Here is a 26,200-nt window from a genome sequence, read left to right as displayed (position 1 = left end):
TTCTATACATACAGACTTTCGTTTTGTTTTTTTTTTGTTTTTTTTTTTACAGTCAAAGAAAATCAGATAGAAACATAGAAACAACCTTGATGATTTAATCCTCTGCAGCCAACACGTCTCCTTCGGGCACTGCACACGTTTCCCACCTACATGTTTAGACCGAAACTGCATAAGTTAGTGAAGTCACAGGTGGGTTCATTATGTGGAGCGTGAAGGTGTCAGCCTCATTAAACCGAAGTCAGATCAGTGGAGCGGAAAACGATCGTGCCGTTGGGACTGTAGGCGTTCGCTGAGCAACATATTTATCACGGTGCCAAAGTAAATAAATAATGAATAAAGAAAAAGAGACGCAGCTCAGATTTAAAGAAATGTAAATGTGCTGAGGACAAACTCACATGTGCATCATATGTAGTGTGCAGTATACGCTGATTCAGCCTATGACTGAATGACAGGTTTGATAAGTTCAATCTTTTGTCAGTCAGTGTGTCTGTCCAGTCCAACTCTTTGGCCCATGGCAAAAAAAAAAAAAAAAAATAGAATTGCTGGCATGAAATTTATTCTGAATATTCATGATCCCCAGAGGACTGCAGTCTTAATGACCCGCTGACTTTTCCTCTAGCACCACAGTTACATCTAATATTTCTGACGTATCTGTCACTGCCTTCCAAAACCAACCATACAAACCTTAAATTTTTTTTTTTTCATGCTTACACAAACAACTTGGTTAAAGCTGAAGCAAGACTGTGGTCATGGTCATTTAAAAAATGTATAGATATATTAATAACAATAATAATAGTAATAGGAACCTGAGCACACTCTCGAATTCTGTCCACTGTAAGGACACAGATGGCGGCAGCCACTTTCTGTGTTGTAGCTGGACTAGACTAGAATCTTTCCTTCAAGAGACCGTCAGGAAAAGCTCAGGATGTAGCACAGATATCTGCGGGCTCATGTTTTGTGTTTACAGCCACAGAAGAGGAATAAACCTCCTGTTTTACAAAGATGTCAGTCTGCTGGGTTTAAAAAAAAAAAAAGACAACAGAGGTGCCGAACTTGGCTCAGAGCCCCCAGTATTGGGAAAGTAACCAGACAAAAACCACTCAAAACTGCTAAATAACAAATGGGAAAACGTCTGTAGATTAGAACTCAAAGATCTGTGAGGCTCTAACAGTTTCTCTAAGTCCACCTCTGTCCTACAGTTTTACATTGTGCAGTGCAAGTAGTACTCAAATAAAAAGCAATTCTATTGGACAGAATCAGTCATTCACCTCTACTGTATTCGTACTATTTTTTTTTACATAAAAATCTTGCGGAGTGCAGCTTTAAGCAAATCTGGTCAAAGAGAGTGATGTGCAGGGGTCAGTGTTCTCTGCTGAAGATAACCACTGAAGGTCGACACATTCATCCATGTATTAGATGTACTGAGCTGGCGTTTCAGAATGGATGGCCCTGCTCCACAGTCTCCTCCACCTTCCTCCCCCCTTTTCCTTCCCCAGCCGTCTCCCTCATCTCCATTGTGCTTGTGAGGCATAAGCGGCAGCTAATCACGGAAAATGCTGCTACGTCCTCAGCTCGATGGCGGTAGCAGGGGAGATAGAGGACACTCGTGACCTGTGAATGCATTTGTTAACCCTGAGGTCAGTCGCTTCAAACACACTGTTATTTTAAAGAGCTGCTACTTTGTATTGTCCCTGCTTTCACCTCCTCACTACTACTTCCACCCACCACCATCATCCATCTGGCCAGGCTGAATGAGATAACAGTCCTGTCCTGATTCCTACTTCTGTCCTGCAGATATCCACACTATTACCTGAAGGCTACCTGCTGCAGCCCTAGGTTTAGAGTCTCAGTAAACTGAAGCATAAAACCTTTAGGAAACATATCTGAATGGGAGCTGTAATTATATAATTATTTGCCAGAAGAGGAAATGATCTGGGGGTGTGCTGGGAGCACAAAAACATGTTAGCTAAGAGGTCAACTTCGGCTGCAAATAAAAGTAAACAAGGCATAAACAAAACACAACTTGAAGTTTCCCTGATATTTCAGATTTTGCCTGCTGTTGCCAAACCACCAAAAAAATTACAGGTGATCAATATTTTCATATAAACTGTTGATCAAATAATTAGAAAGTAATGTAATGTATAGTGTGTTGCTCTTGGTGATGAAATCACATAGACTTATCCCCCAACCCTGCAGTTCCACTCAGCTCCAGGGTTTAGCCTCTTCTAAGTTCACTCTGTTGCTTTAAGCTCCGTAACTTTTCTGTTTTGGTTCAGCGTCATCGCTCTCAGAAACAGCAGAAGCAGGCAGCTGTGTTAGTAGCTCTGATAAACACAGTGAACAAAACCTGCATGGGGCCAAACAACAACAGGCAGACATAGCGTAGTCCCGATATTTCCTCAGGAACTGGTGGAGACCAAAACATAGCTACAAGCAGTGTGAATACTGGACTTAAATGAACAACAAACAACAAAATACAGTACTCCTTTTATAAAAAATAAACAGGTACCAATCCGGGCTGAGCTGTAACAATGTACAGTGTATTTAAATACAACTTAATAATCAAGGGTTGGAAACAACCCTCCTTCAGTCACAGTCATTATTCTCTGACCTGCATATTTCTACTTCTAATCTAGAATTATGGTTCATAGATGCATTTCTGTCATCTTTAATTTCTGCGTTCCTCTTTGAATCACATTGAGTGATTGCGTAGAAAGACTCACATTTTGACACATGAATAATGGTCCTTGATGTGTGTATTAACAGCCCATGTCTTCGATATATTTAGTGATAAGGTCATAAAGTGCGATATGTGTGCTGAAGGAGCAAAACTGAAGAGAAGGCTGATGGCTGTACTTTGCACAGGTGAGAGCAAAGTGAAAGGAGAGACTCAGCAGAACAGCACTGAAGAATGAGAACTCTGGCCCAGCTGTGTTTCTATCAGCGCCTTATAACTGCAGCATCACAGATTCAATACCGTCTAGAACAGACCTACAGCTTCCCCAGGAGGAGCATCGTCCAGGCAGGAAGTCTCTGGGTGGTTGTGTACACATTCTCCCCATGTGTCAACAAATACAACCTGAAACAAACTGGCTCGGAGCTTAGTAGATTTCGTTTTGCAGGGGTAATATATATATATCCCGTCTTCCTGTGGTCCCCCCCCCCCCCCCAAGGTCAACAGAGCAACAGTATTGAGTCAGAGATATGGCAGCAGAACTGTGCAGATGAAAACATCTAGGTTACATCCCAGAGGATGTTCTGTACCTCGACTTGAAACACATTTCCACCCCATTCAATCCTGTGACAAAAACTCTTGATGTATTATATGTGATTCAGAGGAGAAAGTCTTGTGTCCTAAGGGGACACAGAAACATTCCCCACCTGTTTCTCTACTCTGAATTGTAACAGGTTGCATAATCTTTTTTTTTTTTTTTCATTGCTGAAGGTTTTATGGAGTTATGGTGGAAAGTGACAGCTTGTTATGGTGGAAACTGACAGTAGAAGACATTACTGTGCTTCTATATTTCAGATAACTGGAATCCAGCTCGAGTTTCTGAAAAGAGGATTATTTGAACTTTGCTGACTTTATTTTATTTTATTTTATTTTTTTCCAAAGAGCACTCAGGAAAAGAAGCCAGGCTGAATGGTAATTTGAAAATGCACTGCCTCACGACTTTAACAACCAGGGCCTGTATTTGTCAATGTTCTGTGAGCTGCACTTAAGACTTCTACGAAGACTAAAATTAGTAAAGGGTTCTTCTGTAAATGTGAAGACTTACTTCTACTTCTACCTGCAGCAAAGTAACTCTCAGAGTAACTTTTAAGAGCAGCTCTTAATCGATTTGTGGTCTACATTGCTTTATACAAGGTATAGTACAAGAATTACCACTAATTTATCTGGTTTCCACATGAATACAATCACTTTAAATGATTCTGTTGCTGTTGCTTTTTTCCTAAAAGTCAAGATCAAACAAATTCAACCTCACACACAAAACACAACCCATGCTGACACCTCCTGAAACACTGACTGCCAATTGGCTGCACGTCCTGACTGTAAATCGTCAGCTGTCTTGCTGGTGAAGGCCGTTTTTTTATGAGCTTCTGGCGAGGGTCCTGAGACTGAGTGTGGTGAAAAGTGGGCAGTCAGACAGGTTGCTCCTCTCATTTCTGGTCCTCAGATTTGCAGTCGTAGAAGAAGCGAATGCCAAAACACTTCCACACACTGATGCTCACATGCTTCTGCATCACAATTATTTGCTCACCACTGTCCTCCTCTTATTTCTATTCATTAGTTTAGTTTACTGATGGGTCAATAAGACAAGAGGCAACAGGTCAAGCTGATACTGAATTTTCAGAGCGCCTTCAGCTGGATAACGGGGCAAAGTACTTCAAATGGTCTGTAGTGCTGATTGACTGTAAAATTTTGAAGAGTAAAATCAGTTTTAAACTTCCTGCATGGCACATCTGACGTTTCATACCAGACTCACCACTCCTATTAATGTTGTGTTGACAGCTTTCGCTCTATAGCTGCTTGTGCTAATGCTAACATTGGCTTGAGGACTTGGAATCCTGAAAAAGAGAAAAACAAAGCTTACTGTAAAACCGATATCTCCGGGTCCTTGATTATGATTGGCTGAGCCGCATTCAAAGCCATTGTAGATAAGTCACCAAACACACACCTGTGACTGTGTTACATCAGTATTACTGCACCAGTGACGGAGCATAAAGGTGAATCATCTATACAATTTTACTGGAGCCAAAACTACAATGAGTGAACATGCTGGGGACATTTCTGTCTCTCATCTACACTCTACAGCTATCAACCTAACTACAAGCTACCTGCCTGAAGATAATGTGGACCAATCACCTGGAATCTGGATGATTATTAGTATTACACCACTGTCTCCGTGCCTCTGAATGAAGCCACGGCTCTGTTTCTTTAAACTTTTAAATTTTCCAGTGATGTGTCCAAATCAGGTCATGGTTTGTTTGATATCGTTTGGCCAACATTCTAGCTGGAAATCAATAGTTGCCGTTCGCCTCCTACACACTGGTCTGTCAATGTCACTGTTCAGAGCTGTCTTTCAAATCATAACTCATCCTTCATCACGACCAACAATGGGTTTCGGTTTAGCAAACGATCAAGGACGCACACACAGGGTTAGCTGTCAATACAGGATTTAATCAGCATCATTGATCAGCCACACATGATCCCGAGGAGAAGCTACAACATGACTCATTTTCCATCCAAAGCCATCAGTCTAGCTGCTGTCACTGAGTCCCCCAAACTGAAAACTGTAAATGCACGTCCAAAACAACATGTCAAACAACACAGAGCCACACACACACAGTAAACACAGTGAAAGGCGTTTATTCCTGCGGGTTTCAGAGTAAAACCAACCACACAACTTCCACTTATTACTTTTGCGATTTGTGCAAACAGCTCTTCATATTGATCTCCTCGTGAGCTCTCTCGTGTCTCTCCACATGTGTCTCATGGATGACGTCGCTCAGAAACTGTATCTGGAACGCATGTGTCGCCTCTTGTCTTTTTACAGCAGCCATCGCAGCATCCTAACTACATCAACTTCAGAAACCTACATAGCTATCTTCGCCAACATCAGAGACCTCTAGAGTTCTCTTTTTTTCCCCCCCTGTATAGTTCTAGTTCAGCACAACAAGGGGCCCACAGCACAATGATATGCTGATATCTCACCCCCTTTATTCTACACCCACTACCTCCTCATTCAGCAGTGCAGCAGTATGAGGTACTGCATGCGACAAAACACTAGACTCACTCACTAATATAACTTGTCCTTTATCTGGTTACCATCTATAACAACCGACACCAAACCTCACGGCGTTGTGGCCTCTAAAGTCTGCTATCATCCTGGTGGAGCAGGTAGGTCTGCTCATGATTACAGGCGACACCGCTAATTGACAAAAAATAAATAATAATACTGGAAAAGCTGTCTGAACCCAGCTCAGTCACAGTGGAACACATTAAATATTAATAGGATTTTCATATTTTGACTGCAGAATATTTCCACTTTGTCTGCCTTTACGGCCTTTGACACGTCCTTTATTAAATCCCTCTGAGCGTTTAAAAGCTGACTTGAATGCAGAGCTGGAGGACTGACCTGAGAGTGCAATAAACCTGTGAGGGCTGCTGCCTCCTTTTGGAAAGACTGCAAGCTTGGAAAAGAAACCACGAGCTAAGGAGAGCCAGGATATATTTGCTTTTCCTCACAAACTGCATCAGTGGTGTGGTAAACATAGCTTGTAGTTAATATGGAGGCTGTTTTACTGCTCAAAATCTGTTCAACCAAGAACATGAGAATATGTTACCAGCAGATCAGCAGGTTTAAAATCATACAATTCGTTATGCAAACCTTCATAAACAAGAAAACATTCCAAAATTAACTAAGATTATCAACAGAATGTGAAGAAATAATTAAAATAATAGTTTTGACCTTGTGTCAAAAACGTCTGTCTATTGTGTTTCATGCTAACCAGATAGCTGAGGCCCGTCGCATGATACCACTTTGTAATTTAAGAGACAATAGTGAGATACTGAAGCGTCTGGTCTGCTCTCAGTCCATGCTGAGGTTAGATTTATTCTAGCTAACATTAACTCAGCGTGAGGGTAAGGGTTGGAACTGGGTTGTGATTGGCCAGTGAGCCCCAGAAGAAGTACGCAGGACGCCGTCATGTGCACCCGAATGACAAGTACAAAGAGGACGGGTAAATAACTTCATGGATTTTTTTTGATGGCCCACCAGCTCACAGATGCAGTGGCCCACTGGGAAATATCCCAGTATGCCTGATGGTGAGTCCGACTATGGCACGGGGGGCAGTTCTGGTAATGTGCTGCCCCCTATTTGTTTTGAGTATGAGTTGGACACTTTGCTCCTTTACATCCTACAGTAAACCAATGCAAGAAAGACTTAAAAGTATATTTCAACATTTCTTTCAGATAGTGAGATGATACTATTATGATGAGTCATTATTTGACCCCAGTCTCTACCCTTCAAGACCCTGTTCCTGCGTCCCAGTTCCATGCTACATTATTCATCCGACTATTTTTCTGTGAACTGTAGGCAGCATGTTCACACTGTGAGGAAGGAAAAAAGTAAGCACTTAAAACTGCCAGCATGCAGCCACTAAAATAACCCAACGTCTGACTGAACCTTCGATGGATGTGGCAGTCCCACAATGCAATGCACAACAGAAACGGAGCCGCTTGCAGCTGGAAAACAGTTGGGGATGACTCCGCTGCGGCTACCGAGTTGCTTCTTGTACACTAGCAACTGTCAGCATTAACATATGTTAACTGAAATTTGAATGCGTATTAATTGAAATATATATTTATATCTTAATTTATCAGCTATAACAAAATTCTAACAGAACATAGTGTTTTTAACCACCCTCATGGAATTCATTCATTCATTCATTTCTAATGTAAATTTTACAGCTGAATAAAGTGTAGGCAGAGAGGAAAGGGAGCAGATAAAGAAAGCAAGGGCCTAATTATCACTGAGAACCGGGAACACGTTCTGTTCACTTTAACAGTTTCAGGTTGATGTTCTCACGAAAATCTTTCTGAACAGCTTCCTCCACCAAAATCCAGAGCTCTGCTGGCTTCTCTCTCTGTTTTTTTTTTTCACTTTGTTGGTCTGTACAGATAAAAATTGGACAGTTTGTTAATAAAAACTGTTCCTCCTCCTCCGGCCTAACAGCTGGAGAGCTGCTAGCATCGTTGTGTAGGTAAAAAAAAAAAAAAAAAAAAAACCTGACCTGACTTTCATAGGTTTGGGGTTGATGTCTGTCCATCTCTGGTTTCAGTGGGGTTCATAACACTTGGAGGAAAGATTTTATTGCATTTAACATAACGAGTTGTCCAACCTGTCTCTGCTCCGCTCTGAGTGTATGTGTGTCTGTCTGTGTGTGTGTGGGTGGGGACTAAGACACACACACAGTGAAACAGAAACAGTAGAAGCAGAGACCGTCATGCTGAGCTGAAAGGAAACGAGTGCACATAAACAAGGTAAATAACATAAATAAAATATTTATTTTTTACAGTTTTATCTTTGGTATCTTGGTGGGGGGGTGAAACTGCTTCTCAGTTAAGTTTTTTTTTCCAGTATTTATTTATTTAGAGGTGAAAATACAACATAAATTGAGAGTCAGTGCTTTTTCAGTGGAACTAGATTTAATTAATTTTTGTTGGATCAACATAAGGTCAGGTTCATTTAAATTTATGAAAATTAAATTCACACAGCTGCAGCAAACCTTACAACTTCACAACATAAGAAAAAAAGTGAAGGGGTGCCTCGCTGGACTTAAGGAGTTAAGGTTGTGATCCTGAATCACAACAATCCGGCCCTCTGTCATATGTCATTTCCCGTGTCTCTAAATCTGCAACTCTGCCATGTTTAATCTCACTTCCTGATCTTTTCGACTCCACTTTAACACAATGAAATAAGCCATAATTAAGGATCGCTTAGAACACGTGTGGGTTCTCAGGGGGAAGTTATCGACTGTTCGCATCAAAAGAGAAGCCGCGCTGATGACGGCCTGACATTTTTAATTTCTGATGAAAGCGTCTCATCGTGTGAATAATTCAGATCCTTTCATTAACTGAAAGTCACTCGGGCACCGTGTGAGAGGAGCCACATATGAGCGGCGGCAGCGTCTCCATCCTGCGGGTCTTTATTGTCCCCCATGGCAGCAAGTCCCAAAAAATTCACTGACCTTTGACATTAAGCTGAGGAAATTTGGACAGTTCAAAAACAGCCCACTAACAGCATAGGGAGCCTATTTTTATTACATAATACTGTCACTTCCTGGTTTGTCACAGTACATTATTAATGAGGTTAAAAAAAACGCTTGGTCAGACCAGAGACCTCCACATTATATCTTTCACCACACATTCCTAACAAACCCCATGGAAAAATGAGAAGAGAATATAAATAATACTGGTGTGTGCTGTTAATTTCTGTAAATTACTATCCTGCCACTACACAGCAGTATTTCATCGCAGCATCAGTCTAAAGAAAACATTCATCTCCTCAGGCGACAGAAAGCAATAAAGCATTAAAACTTTTAAACCGCGCTCAACGCTCCCTCCGCACGCGAAGGCTATTTTTAATTGAGTTTTGGCTCCCGACCTGCTTCTCCAGCTGCATCTACTTGAACCTCAATCAACGTGCAAGAAAGCAAGGTAATAGAATACAGCCGCAGGTCATCGCATTTAATAGCATGACTCATCATTAACACTTGGCAACTCGGCGATCGATCCGGGCGTAAGTGAAAAGAATACTTGAAAACAAGGCTGCGCTGGGGACTAAGTGCTCCATCAGATAAAGGAGGGCCATAACTCACAGGCGGGGGAGAAGGAGGCTGCTGCTGTTTTTCCTCACTCTGAAGAAGGTTCAGATTACCGCTCATCAGCGTCACTCTCCACAGACAGCTCGGAAAACGCTTCCTTCCTCTAACAGGATGGTTGAGGTTGACCACTCTTTATCAGCTGATACCTGACAGGGCCCGTTTCTCTCCCTACATGAAGGTTTAAATACTGATCCAAAGCTTTGTCTCCGGTAAATAGTCAATTTACTTCACGACACTCTAACTGAGCACACGATCAGATGTGAGACTCACGTTATGAAGAGTTTCATCATGCTGAAACTATTACGTGTAGTCAGCCAAATATCGAGCTAAGAAGCAAGCAACAAGCTTTCCAAGTGTAACAGTCCTGCTTTGTAATGTTTCCGTGCGAATGTGTGCTGTATTGTTTGGATCAGATCACTGACAGTGTATCTGCTGTACATATGTCCCATCTGAGAGGGAAGAGATCTGCATCCCTGGTCTAAATGATGCTTTCTCCTCACTGTGAGGAGCAAAACTGACATGGAAAGAAACAGAAGGAAATACTGAATCCTGCATTTTTTTTTGTTGTTGTTGTTGTTGGCCGACAAGTAATTACATTTAAATCTACTGAATCCAGAAAAGCAGGTATTTCTGCACCTCTGTAGCTCTGGCTCTGAGCCACGAGAGTCAACATCTCAACAGTTCAGTTTACCACCAATTTAAAAAAAAAAAAACTCCCCACTGAACCCCAGCGTTCTGAGAAATCAGGCCATGACCGGTCGTAAAGTGTGTTATAGAAGAATAGTAAGCTGTTAACTCAGGCATTTTCATTTGACAGAATCCTAAAGCAGCTTGTAAACGTGTGTGAGCAGATAATTCCTAAGTATATGCTGTATAACTCCGGGCTCGCTTCCAGTGAATTACTGCTTCTGCCTGCTAGACACTTTTTGGAACTTCCTGGAATTGTCAAAGCTATCCGTTAACATTCAAAATAGCCCTGACAACTCACACAAAGCCAAGGAGCTGAGGAGAAAGTGGGTCCACGAGCAGCACAAGTGTGGCCAACACAACTAAGTATTTCGTGCTTTCTGTTTCTGTCCCCAGGCGCGGAAGATTTAGAATTTTTAAAATGTACAGTGCAGTATCATTAGCGAGCGCTCCATCCACAGCCCTGCAGGGGATGCAATGGGCTGCCAAAGACACTGGTTGCCATGGTAACGCTGACAGCACCTCCCTCATAAAAGCCCTAATTGATAGCAGCAGATAGCTGCAGAGAATTAAGCATCGCGCCCCGGATCACTGGCGCTACGAGCAGACGAAACAGAACTGACTGCCAGACAGAGCCCATGTGCAGACCGCTCAGATGTAAGGGTGCTCCGCTGGGACAAATCCTGAGACGATCCTCAAATAACCCGTATTTGGAGTCAAGTTCACCCCTCGAAATAAAAAACGAAACTTTTTTTGTGTGATATATTTCCATCATTTGTAATTATCTCAGCCTTGGATTTTTTTTGGAAGAGAAAAACGTTTAAAGCTGAAAAAAAAAAAGAAATGAAGTCCCATTCTGCCCCCCCCCCCCCCCCACACACCAATTCTGAACTGTCCCCGAGGGAACACACTTCCCGCAAAATTTGATGAACCTGTCTCTCATTTAGTTAGAGATCCCATTACTCTGCTGAAATGACGTGGAGTAAATCAGCTCGCTGCTAGAAATATAATTAAGAATGATTTTTTTTTTTGCGTTTAGCGTGGCAGCATTATGTCCATGCATGTCAATAAAGCTTGAATGGTAGGTCTCTTTTATGAGCTGTGTTTCAGCAGCAGCAGCAGCAGCAGCAGTGGGGCTAATGCTGAGAGAGAAAGTACTGAGCCATGATCCAACAGAAGCCAAAGCCTCACGGTCTGTCTGCAGACAGCTGGAGCAGACAGACATCAGCTTGGATGAAAAAGCTTACACAGACAGAGAAGACTGCAGGGTTTTTGTTTTTTTTTTTGTCTTCACGTTTCCTCGCTCCAGTTGCTCGTTTTCAAATAAGACATCTTGACCAAGGCTCGTAACTGACATGACCAGCAGAAATGAAAGAGCTGAAACTGTGAGTCAGACCTATAATGGTGATGAAACAGTTCAGAACACAGTGAAGTTGGGGCGTGTTAACTCCACTGTGCTGGACTTGATGCAACACTGAGCACAGAGCGGAGAGGTAATCCAGAACGCAGCCTGTCACTACATACTGATTAGGGCTCTGTAGCAGTGGTAGATTTTTAGCTGGTCACAGATCATATTTCAGTATCCTCAGCTGGATCACATGCAGTGATCACATGCTGCTAAAACACGGGTGACCCTACACCAAACGCTGAGCCTGAACGCCTCCTGTGCAGACACAGATGGAGGACTGAAGTTGCTGCTGCCCTTTACATGATGCTTTCACTACGTGGGCTGTGTAGATGTTTCGTAAAGTTCACTGGCTTTGGTTTCACAGTTGGACATTTGATTCATCATAAATTTCACAGAGAATCTGCATCACTAAAGCAGCTATAATATCAACCAAAGCAGGTCCTGCATTATTACCAGAGTCCCTGTGTCAATGTCTAGTTTTAAGAGCTGGTATTTTAGTTTATGTAGTTCTCACCCGGTGTATATTCCTACGACATTTAAATGACACACAACAAACTTGGGGCAAGCACCGAAACACTAATAGTATATGTTATTCCTCTGAGGCATAGAGCTCTGCTGCTGTCCAAAAACCATTAAAAATATATCCATGAGCTGCACTGGATGATGTGTTTATTTTGACTCAGTCCCACATCCCACAGTCCTGCTGTTCCAAGTACCCAGCACCAAATGTGGATTAATCCACAGCTGAAAATAGTCCCCCCAAAAGATGCATCATTTACTACTGTTTGAGTTACGTTTGCTAAAAACAGCAGTGGGTCATCTCCTTTAAATGAAACTATATATCTGTGGGAGCCGATTCACGTCTCCAGCAAGAAAGAACTGAGAGATGGACTAACTCATTGTTGGCTTTTGGATTATTATTTTTTTTTCTTATGGGATTAGAACAGGGCGCCCTGTGTCAGCCAGTAAGAAACAAGACGCTGCAGTACAGAGATGCCAAAGAAAGACTTTTTGATATGAGTTCAGTCTGCTGACATAAACAAAAGCTTTCAGGTAGAAACAAAGGAAAGGTGAGTGAAGGATAGGTTAACACTGTTCTAAGTGTCACTAGGGGTTGGCTATTTTTGCTGTCATCTACAGGACTGTCGACACAACACACTAATTTAATTGTAATTAGACTTAAGTGTGACCTTCTTTATAAAAGTTCTGATTGTTTTAAAATAAAATACAAATGTCAACAGGTACACAGCAGCTGAGATGGATGAGCAGAGAGACTAAGGGATTGATAAACAGGGATACTGACTGATAGTCTGGTAAGAAATAAGGATAAAGTCAATATTGCAGTGTTGAAGAGATCAGAACAGCAAGTTAAAAAAAAAGTCCCAGTGTAAAGACAGTCCTGGCGTATGCAAGAGGTCGGATACATTCGTCCTGAGTGTTAAGAATAAATAAGACAGACAGGTTTAGTCCAGTCCAGTTTCCAAGGTCAAGAATGAGCTTCCATACTTTAAATAAAATATCCCATGTACTACGTATCAGTGTTCTCTTTGAAAATTGAATCGAAGGCAACTGGACATATGTTTGTCTGGGAAGACGTTTCGCCTCTTATCCAAGGGGCTTCATCAGTTCATACGCATCGGTCTATCTAGTCCGCACTTCGTCAGACTAGTGCGGACTAGATCCAGTTGCCTTCGATTCAATTTTCAAAGAGAGAACTATGACCTGGATGAATGAGAACATTCACAGACATACGTATCAGTGCTAACTGAACACAGTCACTTCCTGTTACCCTGACTGCTTACATCTTAAGCATGAGTGGACCCCCCGTGGGATTTAAACCCTTCACTCTGGCCATGTCTGCACTATCCTCGATCCACTGAGCAGCACAGGCCCATGAACAATCTTCACGGCCAGATGAGAGATGGTGTTTTATTTCCAGACGCCTCATCCACCTGGACCATGGCTTTGTTTACTCTCTGTTTCAAACCCACTGCCCTCTGCAGGGCTGTGACGGGAGGTCGAGGGGGGACAGGAGGACAGAAGGGAGGGAGAAGCCATAACCACTGTCATTATTTATGTGTTCAGAAGTCAAAACACAGCAGCAGGAATAAATATGGATCCACGCAAAACTCCAGCACAACTTTAGTCAAAGGCTTTAAAATGCCAGCGCTGCAGAGGGAGGAGGTGTCACATTTCACTGCTCTGCACTGAGGGAAGAACATAAAACATTAAGGTGTTCTACCACGTGAGTTGATAGGTTCTCATGTGGTGTATTTTTAGACCTCTCACAAACATTTCATAGATAATATTCTGATGTCTAAGCTTCTAAGTCATGGAATTTAGGACACTGCATCTCAGATGTTTTGTTAGCTTTATACTTTATGGATGAATTCGTATCTTTTGATGGTATATACACGAAGGTCCGGAGGGACTGAAAGCGTTAGTGTGATTAAGACATGGTGATGCTGAGGAGCAGGACTTCCTTCTTTTTATAACTAACATGAAACTTTCCAACACATCATGGGGCATCTGAGATAGTTGGATGTGTGAATATCTCTCTTTAAAAAAAAAAAAACTTTATTGTTTCGTAGATTTAATTTGAAACGGCTATTTGGATGGATCATTGACTATATACTGATGGACAGGAATGGCAATTTTATTGATTCCAAGATAGAAAAAAATTCAAAGATACTTTATATTAGTTTGTGATACAAACAATAACTACCCTTTAGACCTTTAGACTTAGATGAAAATCCACATAAATATCTGTAAAAAGTTAAACGTACCCGCTGGACTTTTTGCCCCCTAGCTGTGATATGAAACCGTGTTTGTAAGAATGAGTCCACACACACACAAGCGCCCCCCGAGGCGTTACACAGTCCTGCTGATGATTTTCTGCTATTTCACTGACTGACAGCCAAAGGCAGTAAAGTGCTGAGAAGCGTAGCACTGCACCAACAAAGGCAGGGAAGAAGAAGCGCTGTGAATGTTTTCTAGAGAAGGAAGGAAATGCCATCAACACATTTGTTAGGCCTCAGGGATACAAACAGTCTGTATGTTTACAAGGAAACTGAACAGGTCACCATTAAGATATGAAACAATTTAAATGAAGCTTCAACCTCGCTTAGTCAGTTATTTGATTAGTGTTCAATCAGCAGAAAACTGACCACTTTGATAATCAAATAATCATTTAAATCAAGCAAAAATTCCAATCATCTGGTAACAGCCTCTACAATGATAAGATTTGTTATTTGTCTCTGTTTGATCCTTAAACAATCCTAAATTATCCCAAATTGCTGCTTTTATTCAAACCACAGAATAAATTTAATTTGAAACAAGCTTTTCGGGGAAAGGTACACTGAAGAAATCAGAAGAAGAAGAAGAAAAAAAAAAATCATCTAATTAAATGAACTGTGGGATCGCACTGTGGCTCCAACTGTGGGAGGACACCGAAAATTGCATCAAGCAAATCTGGAGAATGGAACCCATATGGCTAATGGACGAGGGTTATTGGTGCTGTTTTGGAAGGCTCCGAGACACGCCGTCCTTCAGCTGCTGCTGCAGCGCCACGGACCTCCACAAATCATTACTGCCGGATAATAGAACACACTTGATCAGACCCAGGAGGAAGGGATGCCAGGGAAAAGAAGACCAGTCTGTGAATAATGATTACGGTCACCTTAGTCATATATCACCATCCGTGAGAAGATGACTTGGATAAGGGTGTCAGTGCGGAGGGCTGACAAATTTCTGCGCCGTCCTCAGATTTCAATCCCACAGAGCCACTCTCCTCCTCCTCCTCCTCCTTCTCCTCTTCCTGTCTGCCCCCCCCCCCCCCTCCATAATTGCATGCTAAGCCACAAATTAATCCATGCTGTAGCTACCTAAACACCGTCTTTGTAAATTGGGCATAGCAGGTTGACCATGATGAATCTGGAGTGATGACACAGCACGCCACAGGGCCTCGCTTTCACTGAAGTGTCCTGCCCGCTGAAGTTATCAGGACCCAGTAACCAAGGTCACGCGGGTACAGTAGGAGGGCCTCTGCCTGAATATTGGATGCATTCAATTAGTGTTTCTGCAAAGGTGAACGTGAGTGAAATGTAATAACTGGCTCGGTCGTGAGATTGACGCACTGGAAAAGGCTGCTGTAAGAATCAGACTGATAGACTAACTCTCTCTCGTCCTCTCTTTTCTTTTCACGGGTTTTACTGGCGCCGGCAGTCTCGCGAGCTCGGCTGCGTCGTCTCTCGCCCAGGCGTGAGGCACTCGCATTTCTTTACTCCCAGAAGGTCACCGGAGAGCGTTTTTCAGGCCCTTCCTCAACGTCCGCTTCCAACCTGCCCACAGGAGTCATTAAGATGAATAGGACAATATGCTGTCCTGGCTGCTGCTAGGTGTGAGCCATCATGACCTCTGATAGCTCAAATTAGACCCTCAGGAACTCATCTACTGCCATCCCTCTGATGAGGTCCGTACTCAAAGACTGTGATGCATCGGTGTCACTCTGAGGTGATGCTGAAGTTGTCTTTAGGTTGAGGTGAAAGATCGCAAAAGGAGGGGGGGGGAGTAAATATGACCTAAATGATAAAATGGGGTGTTTATCAGAGGTACTACTGAGGAAACTGAGGTCGTGACCTCAGCATCTTTTCTGGGAAAGTCTGAAAACTCATATATATATTCTAATTTAACCACATTACGTTCAACCTAAGCAACTAAAATGAATAAAATCTGCATCTATACTGACATGTTCATACATGTTTATGTATGTACATACCATGCTGTCTAAACTTTATTCTGAAATACCATCATTTGCATATGCACATATAACAAACTCTCACCACCTCCCGCGTCCCCCGACCTGTCTCCTGATTGACACATAAGCCAGAGTCATAAATCAGTAAAGTCTAAACACACAGATATCTCACACACTGCTACACTCACTCCGCGCTGTGCCGTCAGTGTCTCCAATGTCCATGTTGGACTTAAAAAAAAAAAAACAATTTAGAAATCATTCAGCTGATACTGTCTCCTCATCACCACATTCAGACTTTTACTGCAGTATCAGAGTGAATTCAGCTGATTGTTGTCTGTGAAGAGGGAACTGCCAGCAGCCAAAACCAGCAAGACTCCCTCATGATACAGATGTGTCAGAGTGTAAACACACAGGCTAACAAACACAGAGGCTTATGTTCAACACTCAGACCTTCACTCGCTGTGGATAACCTGTGAATTGGCACCAGATTAGCTGTACAGTGCAGGATAAAGCCGACCGATGTTCCACAGATGTTATTTTTACCGCATGATCTAATATTCAAGCCTGACACTGTGCAAACCTTTACACAAGACTGGAAACGGACAAGCAGCGGAAGGAAAAAGGAGTCAGGACGGAGTTAAAGACACACAGAGCCACAGAGCAGTGACTAAATATGTGGTCCTGCTTACAGCCGTGTCTTCAGATACACATATGACCTTTAGAAGAACCATCCACATGAGCATTAGGATTAGTAAACATCTGTGTTAAGTTAGAGGAAGATGGTGGAAACGTTTTTTAAAAAACGCTCGGGCAGGGAAAGATCAGGGTCGTCGCTAAAATAAAGAGGCAGGGCTGTGACACCATCACGCCACCACCGCCTTTACCTCCCAGAGACAAGAGTCAAGAAGATCCGTGCAACCACGAGAGCTCGCAAAAACCTATCCACGGTAGGAACAGTCTCACAAAGTGACGCTATCAAGTAAGCACAAATAAAGCTTTTATTTCCTGTTGATTCTTTCCTGTCAGAGCTGTAAGGTGTTGGTGTGGAGTCCACTGGTGCAAGCCCTGCAGGTTCATGTCTGAAATATGGCAGATGCAGGGCACAAGTGGAAGAAGCAAGTATCTCCAGGAGTTTACATAAGCACTGTACCATGCAACACACCTCATGCGGCTCATTACCCTGCACTTTGCCTTTTCATCTTCATTCTCACAGGCTGCCACAGAGCTTTAGGCGCTTAACTAATAACAAAAGCCCTCTTAGATAGTTAATGCAGAGTAATGATGACAAGCAGCAGCACTGAAAATAGCACCTGTCGCCCCAGACAATAATAAATCCCCCAGAGACAAGACCGATGGCGCACCGACACAAACACAGTAAGAAATGCTGAACGCTGAGGCGGCGAACGTGTTAACTGGACTTCTCAGTTTCAACTACTCCCCTAAACCTCCTGGAAGAAGACGAACCTGAGAGGAAAGACTGTGCTGGAGCCAACGTTAAACACTGGACGTGGAGACAAGTTCATGATCCAGATGAAAACAGTTTAACATTGTCTGATTCTGAGCTGCTCCATTCTCTCCCTTGCACAGGTAAAGATTTTTTTTTTTTTTTTTTTTTTTTTGGTCTTTAAAAAATAAATGCTGTTTGATCAATGAGCTGCTGCCGCAGCAGAGCAACCCTGCAGGGAGGGAAACTCAAGTTTGTTGTATTCTAAGTGCAAGTTGCTCATTGATGTGACAGAGGGAAAGCAGAGGTTTCTGCAGGAATCTTATCCTGGGTTTACAGCCAAAGAAGGGACCATAAAGTGCCATAAGATCACCATAAACTCTGGATGGTTCCCACCTGAACACAACACTTTGTGCATATGAAAGGAATCTTTTGAAGTGTGTTTTTTTCCTCTGCCTTCTGCATGCAGGTCCTATATTTTGCAAATAAAACTATCCCAATGAAATGAAATAAAAATAAGATTCTGTTTACCTGTTCGGCATCCTCATCGGGACACGGCGGCTACCCTTCCAGGCGGGCTCTCAGGACTCAGGAGGACCAGCCGGGATGCAGCGGAGGTCACAGAGCCTCCCTCTCCACATCCCCTCCGGAGCCTTGTGGGTTCAGGTTACAGGGGACAAGCAGCAGCAGCAGCAGCGTGGAAGTCAAGACGGCTCCAGCTGAGAGGATGTTCCGCTCGGCGTGCAGCGCGCGCGCTTGAGCAGCCAGGTGCGCAAAAAAACATACAGGAAGAAGTGAGCACGCGTCCGGTCGCGACTGGATTGTTACCCCTCTACCTTCTCACGTTGTTACCGGGCTGTGAGGGGAAACACAAAGCCCTTTCTGAAGTCCACTTGTATCGGGAGCGCCCTCCTCCAAGCACCCCGCAGATCATCAGTGTGGCGGTCGGGACGCGCGGAGCTCGATGTTGTACTGCTGACTGGAGGAGGTTGCACGGGGAGAGCTGGGGCGTGTTCCTGGAGGAGGAGGAGGAGGAGGAGGGAAGGAAGGAGGAAGGGAGGGGGCGGATGCGCAAAGATGCTCCTCTCATTGGGAGGGCGTAAAAAAAAAAGTTTGTAAAAGTGCATCAGGGAGTCGTGGTTTCCAGATTTCTGACAATTCAGGTGTGTTTTATTCCAGAGTTTTGGGATAAACTGCAAATTATAGGTTTAAAATTTGGAGGTTGTTACATGAACATGCTGCATATTTTATAACAGGGATATTCTGTGGTGTCCGTTAGCTGATGAAAAGAATCTTAAAATCAATTCCAAACCGAGAGTCCTCTTTAAAAACCTTGTTGCTGAACTTTGAACAAGCTGGAGAGAATCTGAAGATGATTGAGCTGATGACTGTGTATCTGGAAAGAGGAGCACTCAGTCTGAGAGAGGAGAGCTAAAATAGTAAATATCTTTCTCCTGGCATTGTGTTGGACTGGTCGTAGCTACATGAAAAACCCTAAAAACACCTCCCAGCCTATTTGGCTTGAGACCCCTCCAACATGTTTAAGCCATGTCTGCTTCCATGGCTGAATCATTCTCTCCCTTTGTTTTTTGAAGGAACACAGACCTAAAACTGTCCAGTAATTGACAAGGAAATAAAACAAGCAAAGACCAGAGAAAAGCCTGAACATTCATGTGAAATGAGAAATATATATATTTTTCTTTTTCCCGTCTGAACACATGGATGGGCACGGTTAAGTTGTGGCTCGTTTCGAAGGTTATCCAACATCACGTTTCACCCTGTACAGAATATTACGCAGCAGTCAGCCAGAGAAGTATTATCAGACGGTACCATGGATGCAGCAGGTTGTATTGAGCCTAATAAAGGAGAGTGAATTGTGCAAAGCAAATGAAGCCTCCAGAGAAACATCCACTTGAGTGCAGGCAGAGGTCAAGATCATCATCTCCGGCACAAATAAAGAAACCATCAGAGGAGAGAGTGAGTGACGAGTGAACTGATGTTCTGCTGCCTGTTCATTTACTCACTGTGAACATTCTGTTTCTTGACTTGGAGAAAAAATAAATGGCGGCACGTCATTCCTACACCTGTAACCACGTCCAGCAGTGATGTCAGAGTGTACGGACACATCCTGGAGCTGAGAATGAGAAGATGTATGTGCATTTATGAAAATGTGTTCTGTGATGTGGTTGTTAGATCACATCAACAGTCAAACAGCCAAAGTCAAAGTGACACCTTTGTTACTGTCAGTCTGCAAACTCCTAATCAGAATCAAACAGAAGTGTGTGTGTGTGTGTTTGTGTTGTGTTTAAGAGACAGGAAGAGCTTATACACCATGAGCATGGAGTAAAATGGATTTCACGTCACTTCAACAATATTCGAGCTCCCTCTCTGATTGCACGTATCCTCCCAAATAAGCCGTCGGTCTGACACCACACATCCGAGCTTGCTGGTAAGCAGCTCAGTCTGCCTGTGCAGGGGTCCGACCGCGTCATCTCACACTCGTCTTTTACAAAAGCTATTTGAGGAAGGCTGGTGTATATCCCACCGCCTGCTTAGGAGCGCCAGATGGTCCCGCGTAAGAACTTTGAATTATTCAGCCATCCCGCAGCAGATTGAAGCTGTCATGTGTAAGACAACTTGGCTTGGCCTCTTCCTGCGTCAGGGAACGCCAGCGGATGAGCGGAGCACAGCTACCGTGTAGTGCAGAGACACTACACAGTTATGCAACTCCACACTGAAATATCACTAATGCACAGTTTAGGCCCGGCTCACAATTTACTGCAGCGATGAAATGTTTTTTTTTTTTCTTTTTTCGATCAGACTCCAAGTGTGTTATGCTTTCACAGAGAGGGATGAGAATCATAAATTATTCACCTGATCCAGCTTTTATGTGTGAATGCTGAGCTTACAGCGGCGCTGGCACATCTAGAAACAAGCAGTTAAGCTTTTTAATAGATACACAGGATCTGTTTGTGCCATTCTCTAATGCATCACATTAAGTAAGAGTGTGTCAGACACAATTATGGAAATGACTAAAGTTGGACAAGGAAAAAAAAAAGCCATAAACCAAAACACTGTCATAAATTTTCTGCAAGACATCATGTGGGTCCTTAAATGTTTAATGTGCTACAATTACCCACACTGGCCATTAGTGATATTAGAGTGAAGCTTTACTGATGGCAGGGATCATGATTAGAGCCATAATTTAGCAGGATAACTCTTGTCACTTTAACACAGCCACTGACACTATGAATACATACCATTACCAAATACTGCTGTGTGATATAAAACCAGATTAGGGATGATATATGTTCCATATTTCAGTTCCCCCCTCCCCTCTTGCCCCCCTCCTTCACTTCCAACTAAAACTAGCAGCACTTTGTCAAGGTTGAGATGATCTGAACTGAGCGACACGGATGCGGTCTCGTCCCTATTTTTGTTTGCTGTCAAAGTACGTGTGGCGGGGGGCGGGGGTTGGGCTAATCCCTTCGAAACAAGATGAAGAAATCCACTTCACATGGAGGGTGCTGTGCGTACACCTGAGTGTGTGTGGTGTAATCACCCTAAGAGTGGCCCATTAATCCAGTTCGGGTGGGGTGGGGTGGGGTGGGGGTGGGGGGTGGGGCACTTTGATCTCTGGTTGAGTGGCTATGCAGCGAAGCCATCGAGCTCACCTCCTCCACTAAGAATCGCTCGAAATTAGGAAGGAGACTTCTTATGTGAAATGGGTTAATACTGCCTCTACAGTCGAGAGGTCTGTCTCGCTCACACACACACGCACGCACGCACACACGCATGCACGCACACACACACACACGCACGCACGCACGCACACACACAGCTTAGACGTGAGGCTCGTTTTGAGTAATTGGCCCAATTTCAGATGAGGGCCTCTTTGCAAGAGGGGAAACAAGGTAGTTATGTGCTCTACAAAACAACCTGTGTGAAGAACATTTAACCAATCTGAGATCCTCACACTGTAATTGCATCAGGTCTTTACTGCAAGTGTCTGCTAACTGCATCTGACTAATGTATATGGGCACATTTACAGTGTTTACAGTGTGTTGATTCCAGGTACTAAACCTCAAACCTGCTGGATGTTGGTTAAGAACCACATTTTGTCATGGAAACTCGCAAAGTGAGTTTAAAGTTTTGATAAAGTTGCAATAAATTTGTATTGTTGCTTATCATGAAAATACGTCTACATTATTTTTAGATTTCAGCCAATAGCTGTTAAGAAGAGATGAAACTATGTGGCTGTTACACATGCAGCAGACAGAGGGCAACATTTGCATTCAGTTGTCATGTTGTTAGTCCAATTGGTAATTTTTTATTTTAGCTCTGTTTTTGTTTACCCCCCGTTCACTTTGCCAGATGCTAACTTTGTATGTTATTTAATGTTCAGCAGGGCACTGCACTTTTTCACTGACAACAGCTGCTGCTACTGATGAAAATGCTAAGATCAGAGTTTGCGGACGTCTTTGTGGTTTCATTTCACTTGATCTCAGTCACAATGATGTTTTTAAAGACCCCCGAGTCATGATAGTGTTTGGAAATGAAGGGAAATTCAAAATACTATTATCGTGTAATTGCCTCTTTTGGCCACGGGGGTAGCTGCTTAGCAAAAGTTACATAGCTGCGCTTTAAAGTTGCAAGTCCTGATTTCATGACGGTGCCTCCATGTTTCAATCCTCCTCACTATTAATATTTGAACCAACACGATTCAAAACTAAAATCTTGGGATTTGCGAAGCAACAGGGAGCCTGATCAAAGCTGAGGCGCTGCTGACCCACAGCTAATTGAAAGTTTATCTCAAGGATTTTTCTTTACCATTAAAAGAAATATATAAATACAATTTTAAAAAATCATGGTGGTTACATGTAGACATTAGTCTTTTTTTTAAATACAACAGTGTGATTGTTAAAAGCAATCACACTATTTTAATTACACCAAAATAATTGTGCCTTGGAGATTATTTGACATGTTAATTAGTGTGATTATCATCCTCTGTCTTTATTGCAGTGCCTTCCATTTTCTGCCATAGGGTTGTTGTCTACCCTGAAGGCTCCATATTTGAGGAAAGATGTTCTCTAACTCTGCAGCAGTGAAAAATGTTTTCTGTGTGTGTGTTTTTTATTGCTCTTGAATACAAAAAAAAATCACTAAAACTTCTTTTTATTCAGTGCACCCAAACGCCTCATGAACTTCAAACAATATACACCAGTCTGTTGTTTAAAGCTGCTCGTTAGGACACATATTGACACCCTCATACATAACAGGCTGCGTGTGTCAAACTCAAGGAGGAGAGGGTGCACTGGGCTCCCACAGACACTGAGAAAGGCAAGGCTGTAAATATTCATGGCGGAGCTGACAGCATGCAGTGCCTCTCCACTGGCTCCTGTCACTCCATTGATCTCTCATACATGACTTTCACGTCCAGTGACCGCCCTGCCTCACCTCAATCATGTGGGATGACGTGCCCTTTCTCCCACCTGCTTGATGTCAGTTCCTCCAGGAGATGGGCGCATGCTGATCAGCCCCTACATCCTGGGACCCTACATCCCCTTTGTCATTATAGTATGCACACTGAAGAATCTAAAGCAGCCTATTTTCAACCTGTGATGTTCAGGAAATATAAGGTTTTCATGTCCTTGTTTCATTAAATCTGTCTTGAACCATCTTCTTCTGCGAATTCCTACATTTCCCAGAATGCACTATAATAAAACTAAGAGATGAGCTGTGAACCTCTTTGTCTGTTTGAATGTTCACATTTGTATATGCACATAAAAACCATCCATCTTGATAAATGTGAGAAAGAGCATTTTTGTAGTTACAGCTACACCACTTACTCACAATGCTACAGTAATTGTGGCTGCAATGCATCATGGTCCATTGAGGCCCCATTGCTGTCTGGAAACAAGTCTGGAAAGATCCTGTTTGCTTTCTGATTCTGAGGAACTGCCACCAGAGCCGAATCCCAAGTGAAACCATGAGCAACAGTAGAAGTGTAGAAGTTTATAAGTCCAAGAAGAGCAAGTTACATTTAGACAGTAGTAATCAACCTGGTTTATGTGTGGTTTATGATTTCTTAGTGTTAATGTACCAATTACCAGGTTAATTGGAAACATTGTAATCTAATTTAAACACCAATATATTTGAGCCAAAACAAAACCAAGTACAGCAGGTGTGGGATAAGCTCTGTGATTATTTTTAATACTAGAAATATAAAGTTTCGTCATGAAAAACTTTTCAGAAGATAGGATGTAGGTATTATATATTCTATTACAGCAGGAATGGTAGGGGCAGTCTATATGTATGAAGCAAGGAAAGTGAAAAGTATAGTAACCACATCTAAAGTAGTCAACTTTCTGTTATTCAGAATCTAAAGTTCTCAAAACCAACAAAACAGGCTCCATCCAACCTTAGCTCCAAACTCAGAGCTCAGAGCATGGTGCCAATGCTAAAAAAAAAAAAAAAAAAAGGTGAATTATTACCCAACATTATGCCTGTGCTTTTACAGTAATAATAGCAGAAATTATACTATTAACATGAATGATGGCTCTGTTCTATTTAGGCCATGACAGTGTGACAGTGGGACAGTGAGCCAGTGTGCTCCATACCAGGACCCTGAATCCGAAGCAGCTAAATAGAAGCCATCATTCATTCACCTGTGATTGTCCCACTGGGGTAATGTCAAAATGTGTTATCATACCATATTAAACCTTTTCTTTCTATCAAAATAAAAACCCAAGTCGTAAACTTGGTTTTTCTTTGGTATAAATGCTGCACATAAAAAGGTGTGTACTGTGCCATGACAGCTTTGTAGGTCAGTCGGGACAGTTCCTCACATTTTCCACAGTCCTATACTTGATATCTTCTGACAGCCAATGTACTTTAAGGATGACCTGAGTCACCTCGGATGATGTTTCTAGTTTTTCCACGCACAGTGTATATTATCTGTTCAGTCTTGTACTGTAAATAGAGAGACGGCGTGTTCTGTTCCTGAGTGGAAACACAAGGGGAATCAGATTAAGGTGAAGTCGTCATGGTTTCGTGTCTCTTTTCACAGACCCTCGGTGTACTTTTGAACATCTCCCTGTAGCTGCAGCAGGGCAAATCCACAGTGTTCTTGCTGTTTTATACCTAAATAAGAAGCAGCTTGGACTGTAATGTCTATACTGTATGTTACTACATTTCAGGGCTTACGATCATCGATTTCCTGTGCTGCTTTTCTCAGGTAATAATTACCCATCTACACTGAAAGGCACTATGCCCACGTAATTATTTTCATAAGGCCTTTATACACTCTCTTCCACTGTGTCTTCAGCAGAACAATCAATACATTGACAGAACAGAACCTGTGTTTACTGTTACTCGGCTCGAAAGATATTAAAGAAAGACATAGTTGTGCTCTTTGCATGCGGTGTGCAGCAGCAGAGCCTGAAACCCGTCGTTCATCCTGATGTTCCTCCTGGATCCCCTCTGGCCCTTGTTCTGGTCATGCTTCATGAACCCTGGCTGATGTACAGGTGGATCTCAGAGATGGTGGTGGGGGGTGGGGGGAGGCGGTGGGCTGGGGCAGCCTGGGGTCACAGCCTGTTTGCAGAGAGGATGAAGAAAATCTGTCATTATCCTCTGCGTACCATTCCTCTCATGTTGCCTGGGACTTGACTGTTAATTGCCTCGAGAATTGGTCCAAACAGAAACACCCCGGGAAAGAAACGACGCAGATGAGATTGTGAATCGATCAGCTTCCACGAGCCTTACAGAGAATCTTCTTTTCCTCGTGAAACTAATGTTGAAGCACGATTTCCCACTTGGTGTTGTTATTTTAGAGAAGATGGTAAATGTTCTGCCATGCATTAATTCCATCATTCATCTGTCCTACACTCACACAGTTGCAGTCTACAATACAGCTTACATTACTGGTCAAAATGTTATACAGGCACATTGTAAATCAACGTGAGCCTGTTTCAAAGAGTGACTGTTTTTAATTTGAACTACACTTCGAATATTTGAATAAATATTTGATCTTTAATGATTTTACAATGTAACAGGAGTTTAAGATTAAGTTTGACTTAATTAAACTAATCTTGCGAACTTTTTTTTGTGTGTTTGTTTAAAGGTGACAAACCTCCACAGCATCATCTCCACATAATACATACATATGTCCATAATCCACTGGCAGTTCAGTAGAGTCAGCACACAGAACACAGGTCAACACAGTCAGCAGGGCTCAGAGCTGAGCACAAAAAGGAACTTAATGGAGAAGAGCAGCTCCGTCAGGGAAAGGAAAGATGGCTGTGCAGCAAATCCATCAGCAGGAGGAAACAGTAAGGAGAACCAAGGCTGACTCTGAGTCAAACTCTGAGGATGAAGAGGGAAAGCGCAGGGAGGAAGAAACTTGGCTTGAGGGAATTTGGGTGTTTGTCCGAGAGTCTCAGACTGAAGATCAGCAAGTTTCATTTATTCTTTCACATCGTGTCAAATGTGAAGTCTGTGATTTAACTGAGCT

The 26,200-nt window shown here is 42.7% G+C and overlaps 1 protein-coding gene across 1 annotated transcript in view; it reads right to left on the bottom strand.

The window, feature by feature from the left end:
* Window positions 1-18,599, bottom strand: part of LOC121199611 (heparan sulfate glucosamine 3-O-sulfotransferase 5) — a 62,604-nt gene extending 44,005 nt beyond the window's left edge. Inside the window, exon 1 of the mRNA XM_041064458.1 lies at window positions 18,217-18,599. The gene's annotated coding sequence lies outside the window, so the exon portion shown is untranslated. The remainder of the gene's footprint in view (window positions 1-18,216) is intronic.
* Window positions 18,600-26,200: the final 7,601 nt, after the last annotated feature.

The sequence above is a fragment of the Toxotes jaculatrix genome, chromosome 19, assembly GCF_017976425.1.
Source record: "Toxotes jaculatrix isolate fToxJac2 chromosome 19, fToxJac2.pri, whole genome shotgun sequence".
Classification (NCBI taxonomy): Eukaryota; Metazoa; Chordata; class Actinopteri; family Toxotidae; genus Toxotes; species Toxotes jaculatrix.
Note: the sequence above shows the minus strand (reverse complement) of the source record. Positions and strands in the feature narration are given on the sequence as shown.